General features: G+C 27.1%; 1 protein-coding gene across 1 annotated transcript in view; it reads right to left on the bottom strand.

Annotated features, from left to right (window-relative positions):
* The window catches only part of LOC117168708 (protein BTG3-like), a 21828-nt gene extending 12952 nt beyond the window's left edge, over positions 1-8876 (bottom strand). Inside the window, exon 1 of the mRNA XM_033354410.1 lies at positions 8765-8876. The gene's annotated coding sequence lies outside the window, so the exon portion shown is untranslated. The remainder of the gene's footprint in view (positions 1-8764) is intronic.
* Positions 8877-17035: the final 8159 nt, after the last annotated feature.

Raw genomic sequence — 17035 nt, 5'->3', positions numbered from 1 at the left:
ATTGGAAGGTCAAATCGAGAGAAAACGGTAAAAAAATAAAAAAAAATACGTTATAGGTTTTTGGAGTCGCTAATTACGAATCTGGCATCCGTTGAACTCTATAGCTTCAGGCTCAAGGTCATTTGAAGGTCATTTGCAGGTCAAATCGAGAAAAAACGGGAGAAAAATAAAAAAAAAAAATATGTTATAGGTTTTCGGGGCCGCTGATTACAAATCTGGCATCCGTTGATCTCTATCGCGTCAGGTTCAAGACCATTTGAAGGTCATTTGAAAGTCAAATCGAGAAAAAACGGTAGAATAATCTGGCGTCCGTTGACTTCTATCGCTTAAGGTTCAAGACCATTTGAAGGTCAAATTGATAAAAAAACGCTGAAAAAATAAAAAAATACGTTATACGTTTTCGGGGTCGCTGATTACGAACATGGCTTCCGTAGGTCAGCGGACACCAGGTTCATAATCAGCGACCCCAAAAACCTATAACATATTTTTTCTTAATTTTTTTACCGTTTTTTCTCGATTTGACCTTCAAATGATCTTGAACCTGACGCAATAAAAGTCAAAGGACGCCAGATTTGTATTCGGCGACCCCGAAAACCATAGTAAACCCGAGCTAACCTCAGAATACATGTTTAAGAGTGTCAAATCTCTCGAAAATACAGTTGGTGGGTAGTGGTGTTTCCTATATTTGTAGGGGTGACTTGGGGGTATTGGGTAGTCCGTTTAGCGTGCAATCGACTCGGGATACTTATAAGATACTACCATGATTTTTTCAGATTTTTTGGACCAAAAATGAATTAGGCCAAAAACCGGCCTTATCGACCCTCCCCCTTTCCTATTATATTTTAAATTGACAGCTTTTGAAATTGCCTCAAAAGTTTTAAAAATACCCTACAATCTGGAAAATCCCTTTAGATGGCCTAAAATATTTAAAATCCTTGAACATTTTTTAAATATTTTGAAAATGCCAATATATTTGAAAAAAAAAAAGACTAAAATGTTTCAAATCCTTGGATTATTTTGTCAAATGATCTACAGGATAAATTAAATAAAAACTTTTAAAAATTCCAAACATAGATTGAATTCAGCAGAATAGAGTGAATTTAGAAGAATGCAAGTGAATAAAAAAATTCCAAAGAATTAGAAGAATTCAGGATAAATTAATAAGAATTCAAGGCGAATCCTAAAAAATAATTTCAAATCTTAGAAACTCTCCGAAATATGTCACTTGTCATGAATAAATTCTTTAAAATTCACTCAAAATTTTATTAAATACCGTGAAATTCTATAAAATCTGGGATAGTTCCTAAAATCTTGAAAAAATTATCAAAATAACTCGAGAACTTTAAAATCCCTTAAAATATTGAAATCCTCAAAAATCCTGCGAAATCCTTTAAAATATCTTAAAACAATCTAGGTCCTGTAAAATCGTTGCACATCTTCCGAAATTAAAAAAATCTTAATCCTAAAATATTTCAAACCCCTTAAAATTCCTGCAAATTAATGAAATTAATAAAAAATTCTTTGGAATCTTTTAAAAGTCCCTGAAATGTTTAAAATTCAAAGTTCTTGAAAATGCCTAAGAAGTTTTTTAAAAAATCCCTAAAATCTTAAAAATTCCTTCAAATTAATGAAATCTCTTAAAAACTTCTCGAAATCTTTAAAAGTACCCTGAAATATTTTAAAAGAATTCAGGACTTGAATTTTCATACAAAAAATGCAATTTTTTAAAAAGATTATTAAATTGTTCATCAAAAATGTTAATTTTACACCCAGAAAGATGAATTGTCAACTAATAAGGAAGATTTTTCTATCCGAAAAGACGAATTTTCAATTAAACACTGAAATTTTAAGAAAATGATTGAATTTCCGATCAAGTGATAGAATTTACATATAAAAAATTATCGAGAAAAAATTACTTTTTAATAAAAAAGTGGAATTTTTAACAAAATAATTAAATTTTTCACCAAAAAGAATGAGTTTTCAACCAAAAATATTTGTATGTTCTCATTGGGTTCTTTAATTTAGTTCGCATTTCAGAAATTATTTAATTTTTAATGTTCTCAATTAAAGTAGTACCATTTTTTCTAGTTTTAAATTTCAAATTACGAATTTTAATTAAGATTAAATTTTAATTGTTCGGGCCGAGTTCTGCGCAAAATTTAGATTTAATAAATGAAAAATAGCTTTTTTTATACAAATTTTAATAAAAATTCATAGTTAATTTGTTCTGAATTTTAAACACATAACATTATAGTCTCTTGCCAAAATTCAAAGAAGGTATTTTGATAACATTCTGTATTTATTTGTACCAAATAGTAGAATTTTCAACCAATAAAGATCAATTTTCAAACAAAAATGGTGAGTTTTGGAACAAAAATTTTAAGTTTCTATCAGAAAAGACAAATTGTCAACAAAATACATAATTTACAAATAAATATTTAAAGTTCTCATAAAAAAGGTAAATTTTATACTAAAAAAAAATTAATTTTCGATTAAATTTAGATTTAGAAAATTATTTTTCAACAATATACTTGAATTTGCAACTTAAATAATGAATCTTTAACCAAAAAATTACTTCCGTACAAAGTAGTATATCTTGGACTAATAAAGAGGAATTTACAACGAAAAATCGATTAATTGTTATTCCTACCTAAAAAGATTTCAATATGAAATTAAATAAGTTGAATTTTAAATAAAATAGATAATTTTTAAGTTGAAAAATGAATTATAAATTTTTAAAAATAAAATAGTTCAATTTTTATCGAAAGAAATTAATTTTACAAATAAAAAGTCTTTTTAGCCAAAAATGAAATGGTTCAATTTTCATATATAATTATACAACATTCATCTGGATTGCTTAAGTTGACAGTCAAAAAAAAAATCTACAAAAACCAAGTTTCAACTGGATTGCTTAAATTAACAGTGAAAAATATTAATTTTTAACAAAAAAGAAAAACCGAAAATTTTTTTTTTTTAACCGAAAAGTGAGGAATTATCAACTAAAACGATAAAATATAGCACAAAAAAAAAGGGTTCTCAAGAAATTTATTCAACTTTTAACCAACTAAATGAATATTGAACTATGGTCATGAATCTCCAAATAGAATAGATGAATTGTAAACCAAAAAGATGAATTTTCAACTAAAACGATAGAATATTCAAATGAACTAGTTACATTTTTAGTTTAAAAAATTACTTTAGAACCCAAAGAAAAAGGAATTTTGAGCAAATAGGGAAATTTTTTATCGGAATAAATTAATTTTTAATTGAAATTATGAATCTTCAAAAAACAAAATTTTTAAATAGAATTCAATTTTCAGAAAAGTAGTTAAATTTTCAACCCAAATCAATTATTTTCTACCAAACAGATAAATTTTCAACAAAACACATGAATATTTAAAAAAATATTTGAAATTAAAAAAAAAGATAAATTTTCAACCAACTAGGTGAATTTTCAAATAAAAAAAGTTTTCAACGATAAATGGAATAGCTAAATATCTAGTTGATTTTCAGATAAAAAAATTAACAAAAAAAATTCAACGAAATAGGTTTATTTTTAACCAAAAAGACTATTTTTGAATTAAAAATATAAATCTTCACAAAAGAAAATAAATTTTTAACAAAAGAGTTTAATTTTCAATTTTTGTAAGTTTATTGTAATTTTATATTACAATTAAACAAAAAATTAGACACACTCTCGACAAAATTTGTACCAAGAAAAAAATTTAAAAACCAATTTTTTTCCTTTATGGCAATACCAATTTCAGACTTTTACAGGTTTTTTAAGATTTTCAGGGTGCTAGACACCCTGTTAAATGAATTTTTTCTCGCGGTTTAAATTGGAAAGAATATCAAATTATGTAAATTTTCTTTTTACCAGTTTACGTTTATGCCCAGAGAAAAATTCTCCACGTTGAAATAAAGATGAAAATAAATAGTTTTACTTTTGATTTTGTTTGATTCCAGTTTTATATCAGGAAAATTGATGTTTCAGAATGTTTTTCTTAGACGAAAAAATCCCTTTCAAATAAAATAGATTGTTATGCTCGAGTGCAAGCAAAAAATCTTATTTACTCGCTTTATTTATTAGTTCTTACAAGGTTGTTTTGTGGGGAAAAATGTTCATGAAAATACCATGAGTCATGATTACTATTCAAATAAATTTAATTGCGTTGTACTTTTTAATGTCAGTATTAGTCAGAAATATAAAAATACGAGAAAAAGATAATGCAATCATTTTAACTTGTTTTATTTTATATAAAAAAAAACTTTTGATAATTTATGAAAGCCCCAATTTTATTATCAGAACTAAAGAGTTTTCCATTTGCAGTAATAAAAACGAGATAAAATATTTTTATTTTAAATGGTTTAAAAATCCTTAAAAAGTTTCCAAATATTATTTAAAAATCTTGAAAAATTCACATGTTTCACATTCTTTCAAATTTTAAATTTGTTCAATTTTTTGCAGAACTTTTAAACATCTTTTACAATAATTCGAATGTTTCCCTAAGTTACCTGAAAAATTCTGCAAAATAAACAAATTTCCTTGAAATCTTCCAGGCTCATTTTTGACAATTTTGGAAATATTTTTAAATCTGTTTAAATATTCTCTCAAAATTAATTATTCAAGATAAACAATCATTTTCGATTTTCCTAGGAATCTTAAGTTAATGTTCTTTTATTCTTTTGAAGCTTATACACAATTCTTAAAAAGCTTTGCATTTTTCTTTCAAAATCTGCAAAAATCTATATTTCGTTTAAAATTAGTCAGAGGGCATTTACAATTTTTAATTCATTTTGAATTTTTAAAAAATTCAAAATTATCTCTTCAACATGCTCGAATTATTTCGAGAAATAAAAGGTGTTAAATATATATTTATACAAGAAAATTAAACAATTTTACTTAAAAATTAAAATTCTTCAAATAGAAAAATTAAAAATGTAATGTTCAAATTTTACATTTTTTGTTTGGTATTCAATATTTCATTTATAATTACTGATTTCAAATGAATAGTCAAATATTTTTAAACATTAAAGATTGCTCTTTTTTTTTATTAAAAATATTTCAATTTGGAGACTGAAACATTATTTAAAATGTAATAAAAGCCTTTAATTATGAATATATTATTGAAAGTGTTTTAAAATTAAAATAGTTTATACTACTAAGACTTTTGAAATAAACCAGTTTAATTTTTAACATTAAAATCTGGCAATTTGGTAGATTTGAAACGCTTCTAATTTTTAATTTTTGAATTCTTTAAAACTGCATTTAAAAATTCTTTAAATGCAAAATATACGCGTAAAAATTAAATCTAAAATGGAAAATAATTAAAGTGAAAGATTTTTGAATTACGCATCGTAAACTGAATGACATCATAAAGGCAAAAGATAAAAGTTCAATACTGTTGCAATCAAAATTAAATAGATTTTGTTTTCTAACAAAATTTGGTCTTTTTGCGATTCTTCTGGTCAATTTTTGTTCTGTGAAATTGAACAATTTCTGTAAAACTTTTTGAAAGCTTTATTTGTAAAATCTTTTGTGTTCGTTTGAAATATTTTCCAATTTGTCGAAACTTTTTGAAATCTGAAAATTTGCGAAATCTTTCTTTAATTTTTGTGGAATCTTTTGTGTTCGTTTGAAATCACTGACATATTTTCAAATTTATTGCAACCGATTTAAAGCGTATAAAATCTTTAAAATATTTGTGAAATATTCTGTATTTGTTTAAAATTATTTAAATATTTGAAATTTTTGTGAAATATTACAAAATATTTTAAATCTTTAATTTTTTTTAGTAAAATCTTTAAAATTACTGGATAATTTTGAATCTTTATTATATATTTAAAATATTTGTGAAATCTTTCTGAAATATATAGTATTAATTTGAAATCATTAAAATAGTTGAAATTTTTTAGAGATCTTTTAAAAAATGGTGAAGTTTCAAATCTTTCCAATGTTTTGAAATATTTTTTACTAAATTGTTTAAAATTTTTTTAGAAATCCTTAAAAACCTTGTGAAATCTTTTGTGTTCTTATGAAATATTTATTAATTTTTTGAAGCTTTTTGAAATTATTAAAATATTTTAAATCTTTTAAAATTTTTGCAATATGTTTAAAATATGTGTGAAATTTTTCTGAAATATATATTAATTTGAAATCATAAAAATATTTGAAATTTTTGTAAGATCTTCTAGAAAATTATAAAGTTTGAAATCTTTCCGATGTTTTGAAAACTTTGTTACTAAATTGTTTTCAATTTTTTTAAATCTTTAAAAACCTTAAGAAAACGTTGTGAAATCTTTTGTGTTCTTTTGAAATCTTTGTAAAATCTAAACAATTTTGAAGTCATTACAGATCTTACCAATGTTTTGAAATCTAGTTTACTATATTCTTTCCAATTAAAAAAATCTTTGGTATTCATTTTAATTCATTCAAATATTGGAAATAAAAAATGTTAAAATGTTTAAAATCTTTGTGAAGTTTTTTTAAATGATTAGAAAATCTTTTAAATATTTGTGAAATCTCAAATTTTCTAAAACCTTTTAAAATCGGAAATATATGCAAAATCTTCCTTTAATCTTTGATTGTGAAAACTTTTGTGTTCGTCCGAAATCATTGAAATCTTTCCATTTTTTTTTCAAATTTGTTGAAACCTCTTTAAATTGTTTAAAATAATTTTTTTTATTCGTTTGAAATTATTGAAATATTTAAAAGTTTTTGTAAAATCTTTGAAATCTTTTGCATTAATTTAAAATCATTGACATATTTGAAATCTTCTGACAAATTTTAAAATCGCTTCAAATTTTTTAAATGTTTCGAAATGTGGTTTAACTTTAATTACTACTTTAAATTTACTACCTTTTTAAAACCTTTGTGAATTATTTGAGATCTGAAATATTTGTGAAATCTTTCTATGATATTTGTTTTAAATAGTGTCAAATCTGTGAAATGTTTTGAAATATCAGTTTTTTCCCATTTCTTAAATTCTTAAAATCCTGTTAAACTTTTTAAATACTTTTAAATTTAGTTTGCAGAGGCTTTTTTAATCTTTAGAAACCTTGAAATATTTGTGATATTTTTCTTAAATTTTTGTTTCTGTTAATTTGAAACCATTAAAATCTTTGAAATCTGGTGCAACCTTTCTAAAATTCTTGTATCCTTCTGAAATATTTGAAACTTATAAAATGTTTGAAATCTGGTGTAGACGGCATTTTTTAAATCTTTGAGATCCTTGCAATTATGATGAAATGTTCAAAACCGTTGGGAAATTTGTATGCAAATTTAAATCTAGTTTACAGATGCCTTTTTTGAAACTGTAAAAACCTAGAAATATTTCGAAATATTCGTGATATTTCTTTAAAATCTTTATAAAATATTTTGTATTTATTAAAATCATTTAATTATTTAAAATTTTGGCAAAACCTTTTGTAATCTTCTAAAATGTTTTGAAAATTTCTGAAAACGTTTGAAATCTGGTGTGCACGCATTTTTTGAAATCTTTGAAATCTTGGGTAACATATTGAAACCTGGTGTACATTAAAAAAACCAAACGGTTAAAAATAATTCAAATTCAAGTTTCTTGTGAGAAATTTAATGACATTTTCAGGGTTTCAAGGCTTAAAGAAAATTTAAAAATAGGTAGATACAGAATTAAATAGTGGAAAAGTGACTAAAAGTCATATTTTCAATTTTATCCATGACCTTCATCTAAATCATTCAAAATCTGTTTTCCCAAATAATTTATTCAAACCTCTGCAAGAAAGTAAATAAACGTTCAAATACCTTCAAATGTGATTTCAGCATCTCAGGTTTCAGTAAGGACACAAATCGACATAGTACATTTTAAATTCTAGAAACGTAGAAACTTGAATTCGAACGAGTATGTAAAATATAAATAAAATAAAAACAAATACCAGAAAAACATCTATTAATGTTTGTATTGACAACAACTTAAGACAAATTGGCACGCTTGCTCCAGCAACAACTTATAAATAAAAAGCCAGGAATAAATGAGTGTTTCTAAAAATGAGAAATTATCTTGACCTTTAACGTCGCACTCACACCTTACTACGCACAAGAGCACAATGACCCCGGGAAACCCTCGGAAAGCTCCGTTTTCGAAAGCACACTTGCACTAATAAAAAGGGCATTTTACTAGTTTCAGATAAAGAATGTTCCAGCTGTGACGAAACAGCTATAACTTTGCGACACATATTGCAACTCACAATCTGTTTACGTGCGTTCACTCGATTTTGCAATATATCCCAAAGCCATAATTCCTCAAGCAATTCTCACTCCAGCAATGCAAGTATCACAATATTTTCCAGCAACGAACGCACTTTTAACTAATTGAAAACTGCAGCAGAGAGATTAAAGGGCAAATAGAAATGTTTGTGAGAGCAATATGTTGTTCGATCTCAAGTGAGGTTATGGAGGAAAATCACGTAGGTTAGGTGTATCTCGAGCAGATTGGAGCAAAACCCTCATTGATTTTGGAGTTATCAGCGATTTTGAGACGCGACCTAACGATAAGGCGAATATGTTAGTTTATTCTGAAGCGAAATTCTAAAAAAAAACATTGGTAAGAATTTTGCCAGCTCATTCTTGTCGTACCACGACGTGCCTTGCGCGACTGTTCCTGAAATATCGCAACCTCAATTTTCGCTTTGAGAAAACGCACACTCGTCTCGAAATTTGAGCTCAAGTTCTCGCGAAATGGATGAGAAAAGTATCGAGGAAGCAGAGTAAATGAATTGTTCTTACTTTTAATGACGAAGCGTTATCTGGAGAGTTAAAATAACTTGGACTCTGTTTTTGTAAAATAAAATGTACACCCATACAGGATACTAAACCTAACACGTGTTACGTCCCGTGACGTCGCAATCACTCTTCTAAGTCATAGACTTTTTTATAGATAGATTGACAACTTGCCGGAATTTTCAAGAACCCAAGAGTTTGGGGCTTTTATCTGCAAGTGGACAGTTTATCACTCACCAGAGTGCGTGATCTATTTAGGTCCGAATTCTGCGAAAATTCAAATTTAATATGTAAAAAATTGCTTTTCTATACAAATTATTAATAAAAATTTGCCGTTTGATCATAAAATAGAGTGAACGTCTTGCATTGCTCTGAATTTCAGAAATATCACATTATTGTTTACTAAAAGAACGTTTCATAGTACCTTTTTTAAAAAGTTTTCTATTTCTTACGGTGAAAACTAAGAACAAACATATTTTAATATTAAAAACACCCTCATAAAAACAAGTATTGATAAGAATACTGTAAAAAATAAGTTTTAAAAGTGCACTTCAAAGTGTAAATTTACACGTATAAAATGTCACTTTAGATGCATTAAAATTACAGGTTAGAAAGCAAATTTCCACATGTTGTGTAGAATGACGTCTCTTACAGGTTTAATAGGGTTGTTTCCGATGTCAGATATTATTTTTCCAAAAAATGGATCTTATATTATATAAAATTATAATTATAAAAACGTTCATAAAATATTTTATACATATTGTTAAATATTTTTAATTTAATGTTGAAATATGAATTTTCTATTACGATGTCGATGGAGGGCCCCTTTGACGTCAAAGGGGTCGGGTTTTCCACCAATCACAGCTGACGTGTCAGTGATTCTCAAATATCTTTTTCTGTGCCGATGTTTTCTTTTGATTATATACACATCGAAAATAGAAATCGCAAAATATTGTTTAAAAATCATTATAAACATTATAAAAGCATTTAAAACAACAACTTTTATATACAGAATTCATTGAAAAAGTATTTAAATGTAGCCATGTGTACTGAACAATTCGTAAATATGTATGATTTTAAAATGTGTTAATAATTGCACTTATTGTTTTCCTGCAACATACTACTGACTCTTAAACCAAATACTACAACAGGAGAAATTTTTTTCTCACATAAACCTTAACAAATAAAGCTATCAAATCAAAATAGTCAGAATTGATAGCAGACTGTAGCCTAACCTCTATATCATAATTTTTTACATTGTCACATCGATTTTTTAATAATAAGAACCTCTGAGTCACGTGACAGCCACGTGACACCAATTTGAATAAGTGTTTTGCCGCTTTCGATTTTTAATAATTTTTTTTTGCTGAACGACACAAAAGAAAAATTATAACGCACCTTTGATTCAGATTAAAATTATGTATTAAAAAATTATTTTATCAAAAATCGCGAAAGAACCCTATTCTATGAGATTGCATGAATTCATACAACGTGTTGAAAATCACTACGTTCAGAGTGTGTAAAGAAAGGACTCACGCTGTACATAGTAAAATTCCCCAGACTGGTAAAATTACCGACTGCGCATAAATTTCTATTTTCTAACGAAAATTTCTCCACTTTATAGTGATTTTAGATTCGTCCGTATAATATTCCACATTTGTGTAATTTTCGCAATAGAGCTTTTTTTCGCTCGTTTGTTCGCGTGTTATGAGCGAACGTACATTTTAGTTTGCAAACTTTATAGTTCACTCTCGGCGAAAGCATAAATGCGAGTGACTGATTTTATATTATAAATTTTATGCCATATAAACTTGCGTAATTATAAATATATTCTTAATATGATCTTAATGATTTAAGTATTTGAGGTTAGGTTGATATTTCGGAGAAATTTTTCACTTTCCGTTGTTTTATTAAACGTCACATATTAAAATTTAGTTCAGTTGAGAATTTTACACTTTTGTACAATCTTGGATATTTCAATACTAATTTCACGCCGCTGCGCGTGAGTCCATTTTTTACATACGTTTATTTTACTAAAATTCCACAACCTTTTTTTTACAGTATATTGCATCTAATACTTTTTTCAAGAATAAGTATTGGAAATCTAATACTTTTCCTCGAAAAAAGTACTGGATTCAATACTTACTAATACTTTTTTTTATACGGGCACAACTGTTTAGTAGAAAAATCGTCGTTTTTTTTGGGGTTGAATTCAACTTTTTTTTATTCAAATTTTTCCGGTTCAAGTGTGTTTTTTACTTTAGGTGAAAATTTGTCTTTTTTATTTGTTTTTGTTTGATTTTTCATTAAAAACTGATCTTTTCTATTCGAAAAATTACACGATTTTCTGAAAATTGGTACTTTTTGGCTGAATTCAATAGCTTTCAATTAAAAATTTTTTTTATTGAAATATCAACAACACCAAACTCTTGCTTTAAGTCAAGTGTCGGGGGTTGCTTTCAAATGGCCTTGGATTGATTTCGGGGGGATAGAAACGTCAACAGCGATGGCCGCCTGACTTGTTTCCAATTGGAATATATATATAATGTCGCAACCTCTCTCACCCTGCTTCCCTACGAAACTGCGTGAGCCAGCAGTTCCAGGAAGACTGAAAACGGGGCGACTGATAGCGAGAGTTTGATGTATTATATTTCACGCTGTGTTTGTTGAAGATTCATCTTTTTGGTTAAAAATAAACTATTTTGATGCAAAACAGTTTTTTTCCAGTTAAAAATGGATTAACTGAAAATTTAACTCGTCCATTTCCTGTTACAAATTCACCTCTTTTAGTTTTAAAATGAACATTTGGATACAAATTCATGATTCTATTGAAAATTCGTCTTTTTTGGATGAAAATTAATCATTTTGCTTAACAATTAATCTTTTTGGTTAAAAAATAATTCTTCGGTAAAAATTTAACCAATTTTTCAAATTTTCGTTTTTATTTTCTTGAAATTGGAATTTTTGTTAGAAAATTCTTCTTCTTGTCTGCAAATTCATTTGTTTGGTTAAAAATTCAACTACTTTGTTAAAAAGATTTTGTTGTTAAAAAATGATTATTTCAGTAGAAAAATAATCTTTTTGGTTGAAAATTCATTAGTTTTGGTCGAAAATTTAAGTATTTTGTTCAAATCTCCTTTTTCGGTCTAAAATCAGTTTTTAACTGAAAATTCAACAATTTCATATTTTGTTAGATATTAATTTTTCTAGTTGCAAATTGACTTCTATCGAAAAAATGTAAATATTTTACTGCATTTTTATTTTAAATTGAAAATTCATTAATTTTGGTTAAAATTGAAGTATTTTATTCAAATCTCCTTTTTTTGGGTCTAAATTATTTTAAAAATTAAAAATGGAGTTATTTCATTCTTCTCACTAATTAATTTTTTAGCTGCAATTTCTTTTGTTTCATTGAAAATTTAAATTTTTTGTTGACAAATTTTTTTCGTTAAAACTTAATTTTCTTGAAGAGAAAATTTGCCCTTTTTAGTTGGAACTTCAAATATTTATTTGCAAATTCATGTATTTTATTGAAAATTTGCCTTTCTGGTAGAAACTTAATCTTCTTGTTTTGAAACTCTTCTTTTTGGTTGAAAATAAAATCTTTATTAGTTGAAAATTTTCCTGTTTGATATTAAAAATGGCGAAAGGTATCAAAACACGTACTTTGAATTTTTTTCGGTAGACAATAATGTTATTTTTGTAAAATTTAGAACTACCTAAGAAAAACTGGCCAGTAATTATAATATTTAATTCTTTCTCTTCCAACTGGATGTCTTACACTTTCACTTCATTTTATAAAGGAACTATAAGCTTTTATTAATGATTTGTTCAGAAAAAAACGAAATTTAATTTACTAAATTTAAATTTTCGCAGAACTCGCATCCAGAGGTTCAGGGAAATTTATCACTCACAGAGTGCGCGATCTGTTTGGGTCCGAATTCCGCGAAAATTTGAATTGCTTATTACGTTCTTTCCCATCACTGTTTAGAAAAGATGCACTGCCATTATAAAAATCATCAATAATGATTTTTTTTAACAAAGCATAATAGAACATTTTTTATTGGATTTACTCTCAGAAACAGGAAAGAGCCTTTATTTAACTAGGTGCTGTTTTAAAGTAATGACGAAGTAAATTATTCTGAATGATCGTCTAAAAAGCTGCTTCGTAGAGGTTATCGTGGATTCCAAAAAGGTAAACAAATACCAAAAAACTAAAAATTGTAAGTACAGTATTTTTTTACTTTCTCATTATAAAAAAATAATTGTAAATATAAGAACAATTAAAATCACGTTTAATTTGCCGATTCAAGCCCGGATTTTGAGACTGCAGACAATAAGTTGATATTTTCGGAACAGGTATTGATTGTGAAATGAAATTATCAGTGGTGTATTCTTAAAAGAAAAAGAGTCCTGAATTGTCCAGATTGGTGCCGCTGTACTGGAACTAGTTAAACTTTTATGAATTTTGTTTGACTTGGGTTGGCGCTATTTTCAAATCACAATTTTACTTGCAAGAGGATTTAAATACTAAATAGAAACAATTACACTCAAATAAGAACATTATGAATTATGAAGAAAATTATTATTAAGGTTCGGGAAGAATAACATTAAATTTAATTAAATATTTAATTCAAATATGAAATAAAATTTTTTTAAATTTAAATATTAAATTAACATAAATAACATTTAGATCCTAAACCCAATAAGAAAATCCAACTATATTTTTGGATAACAGTTCATTTTTATTTATAAAAAGGCTATTCACTCATATATTTTTTGTGGAATTCATCTCGTTTAGTTAAACAGTCTATTATTCGGTTTAAATTTCAATTATTTTGTTGAAAGTGCAACTATATTGTCAAAAAGTCCTCTTTTTCATAAAACATGCAAAAACTTTGTTAAAAATTTATTTTTTAATATGAAAGATATCTCTTCGGTTAAAAATATAACTATTTCGATGAAAATTCGTTTCATGTTTAGTTGAAGAAATTTAATCTTCTTCATTAAAAATGTATCCTGTTTGGTTAAATATGTATTTGTATGCTTGAAATATGAACTACTACATAGTTTTTTAAAAGTTTATCTTTTTGGATTAAAAAATTAATTTTTTTACAAAGTGGTTCAACTAACTTTGTAAAAAAATTAATTTTTTTTAGGATCCATAATTATAGTTGAAAATTCAACAATTTGCTTTAAAATGAATATTGTAGAAAATTCGTCTTTTTCGTGAAAATTCAATACATTTGTGGAAATTCAAACTATTTAGTTGGTTGAAAATTGAACTATTTTTTTGCAAATGCAATATATTTCGGCTAGAAATCTTAGGAATTAAAAATGTTTCGTATTGAATTTAATATTGTATCAACATTCATTTTATATAAAAGAATTTATAAATGTAAAATTCGCCTCAAGCCAACGGCTAAGTTGCTTTGGAGCAAGAGGGAGGGGAACAACAATTGGTAACGTAGTTAATGGATGGCTCATAACTGGAAAAATTTTCCGTGTGACAAGAAAGTGATTTGGCGCTTCCAAGCCTTCAGAAATAAATAACCTGGCCCCGCTAGGCCTTGACTACACCACTGATCAAATGTAAGTTTTTGAACAATCATATTTGCCATAAAAAACAAGCTAAATAGAAATACAATAAACATTTATTATTGCATTCGACAATCACCCGTACTTGTCAAATAAAAAAAAAAATAAAAAATCACAAATTTCACTTTTATTCAAATTTAAAATTCCCGCCAGGAAAGTGCTGGCAGCGGCATATAGTGGTGTTAGAACGCGGATATATGGCATGCGCAGTCACGTCAGTTGGCAAGGTGTCTGCACACCGAGGGCTAAGCAATAATACCAATCTCAGAGAACGAAACGAATCAAATAATAAAATCGTTACGAATTTTTTTAAAGGATTTTTTTTATTTAACTTAATAGCTAATATCTTCTGTTCCGTTTTTTTATATGAAAATTCAAATTTTTGAAAATTCCAAAAAATTTATCAATTGCTTCGAAAATTATGGCAATTTTCTTTGATGTACAGTTTTTGCTAGTGAATAATCACACAAAATTTAAATTGAAAGGATTTTTTGTGCACAATTTAGAATTTTTCTAAAATGACCAAAAACATGTTTTTTTGGATTAAGTCCTATGCACACATTTAAAAAAAGTTGTATATGTCGCACCTGAAATTTCTTCAGCTTCAAGGAAAGAAACATACTGCCATTTTGTTTTTTCGAAACTAATTTTTTTTAGTAATGTTTCCAGCGTTCAAAAATGGTAATCTTTACGTGTTTTTAACAGTTATATTTAAAATTTTGTTTTGTTTTGAGGTTGTTAAAGCTTAGGAGGAAATTTCTGAATGGAATCCTGTTTTTTCAGCGATCAGCAAGTAAAGAGTTAAGGAAATAACTTTTTAGACGTATTGGAGTGAGGCAGATATGTATGCCCATATATAAAATTAGAAATAGCCCCTCCCCATAAATCTAAAAAATACTTTCCTGAACTCTTTACTAGCTATTCATTGAAAAAACAGGATACCGTTGACAAATTTCCCCCCATGCTTTAACAACCGTCCACCTCCCCATAGGGAGGGAGTATGAATATGAAATGATTCCATCAGCTTATTCCTACGAATATATCGTTTGCGTGACAGCACCATCATTATTTGCGCCTGAAAGCTTGGTCTAAGCAAGTTATCAAAATCGCTCAAAAACACGTAAAATTGACTGTTTTTGAACGCTAGAAACATTGCTACATTTTTCTTTCTCGAAAAAACAAAATCACAGTATGTTTCTTTCCTTGAAGCTGAAGAAACTTCAGGTTCAAAACATTCAACTTTTTTTAAATGTATGCATAGGACTCAATAAAAAAACATGTTTTTTGGCCATTTTAAAAAAATTCTGAATTGAGAAAAAAAATTTGTTTTAATTAAAGTTTTTTAAAAATTATTATTCACTAGTAAAAACTATACATAAAAAAATTGGCTATATTTTTCGAATCAATAAAGACGTTTTTTTGGATATTTCTGGATTTTAAAAAAAGGAACAGAAGATATTAATCGATTTCAATTTTTTTTTTAAATTTCCTTTTTTAATCATTTTTTAAAAATAATTCTTAAAAGATTTAAAAGATTTTTCTAAATTTTAGGAATAATTTGATTTCGTTCAAAATATTTTTGAAATGTTAAATGAAAATTAATGCAAAACAAAATTATTTTAAAAAAAGGTCCTTGAACATGTACTATACTTACAAAGATTTAAAAAATTTGTTAAATTCTTTATAATCTTGTTATATTCGAATAAATAAGTCAAATAAATCTAATTTTTTTCATAAAGTTATCTAGAAATGCCTTAACATCTCTTTGAGATTTAAGACAGCAAATTTAAAGCTTGAACAATTGTATATCAGTTACATAAAATACTAAAGGGGTTTAAAACGACTTGGTTTTTCGCCAGATCTATAATACGACTACAAAAAATGATTTTTAAATATATTATTCGGAAGCAAAAAACTGCTTTATAAAAAAATGAAAGGAAACAAAAGTACAGAATTTGTCAACATGAGAAATAGAAGGGGAGGGAATGGTATATGATGCAGACGGAATACTCGAGGCTTTCAGAGACTATTTTAGGAGACAATTCGGAGATGGAGCTTTGGGCAACACAACTGCGATGTTGAACACGATGCGATCAAAAACTCAATTGAGAAAGTCTGTGTCACTGAGGTTAGGGATATAATTAAGAACTTGAAAAACGGTATGGGCCGGGGTAGGCGGTATTAACGCTGAAATACTTAAACACGGTAGCGAGTGCATACCACATAGACTGTGCGAATTAATAAATTTATGTTTCGACATGGGAGACGTCCCAGACGATTGGAAAAAAGCGATTATCGTACCAATATAAAAAAGAAAGGGAGATAAAAGTAAGTTTTCTGTGCATTTGTTGACCTAGAAAAAGCTTTTGAAAAGGTAGATAGAAGTAAACTTTGGGAAGTCCTGAAAGAGTATGGAGTAAATGGATGTCTCATATAAGCTATAAAAACAATATATACAGGTAGTAAAGCAAGTGTAAGGGTGAATGGGAAATTATGTGACTGTTTCGATATTATTCAAGGAGTTAGACAAGGATGCGTTATGTCTTCATGGTTATTTATATTATTTATGGACTAGTTTTTAAGAATGGCTCTTTTCGACGAAGAGGGTGTGGATCTCGAAACAGTAAGGGTACGTGGGTTAGCGTTCGCAGATGATAAGGTTGTTATGGCAGAGTCTAT

The sequence above is a fragment of the Belonocnema kinseyi genome, chromosome 3 (assembly GCF_010883055.1).
Source record: "Belonocnema kinseyi isolate 2016_QV_RU_SX_M_011 chromosome 3, B_treatae_v1, whole genome shotgun sequence".
Lineage (NCBI taxonomy): Eukaryota > Metazoa > Arthropoda > Insecta > Hymenoptera > Cynipidae > Belonocnema > Belonocnema kinseyi.
Note: the sequence above shows the minus strand (reverse complement) of the source record. Positions and strands in the feature narration are given on the sequence as shown.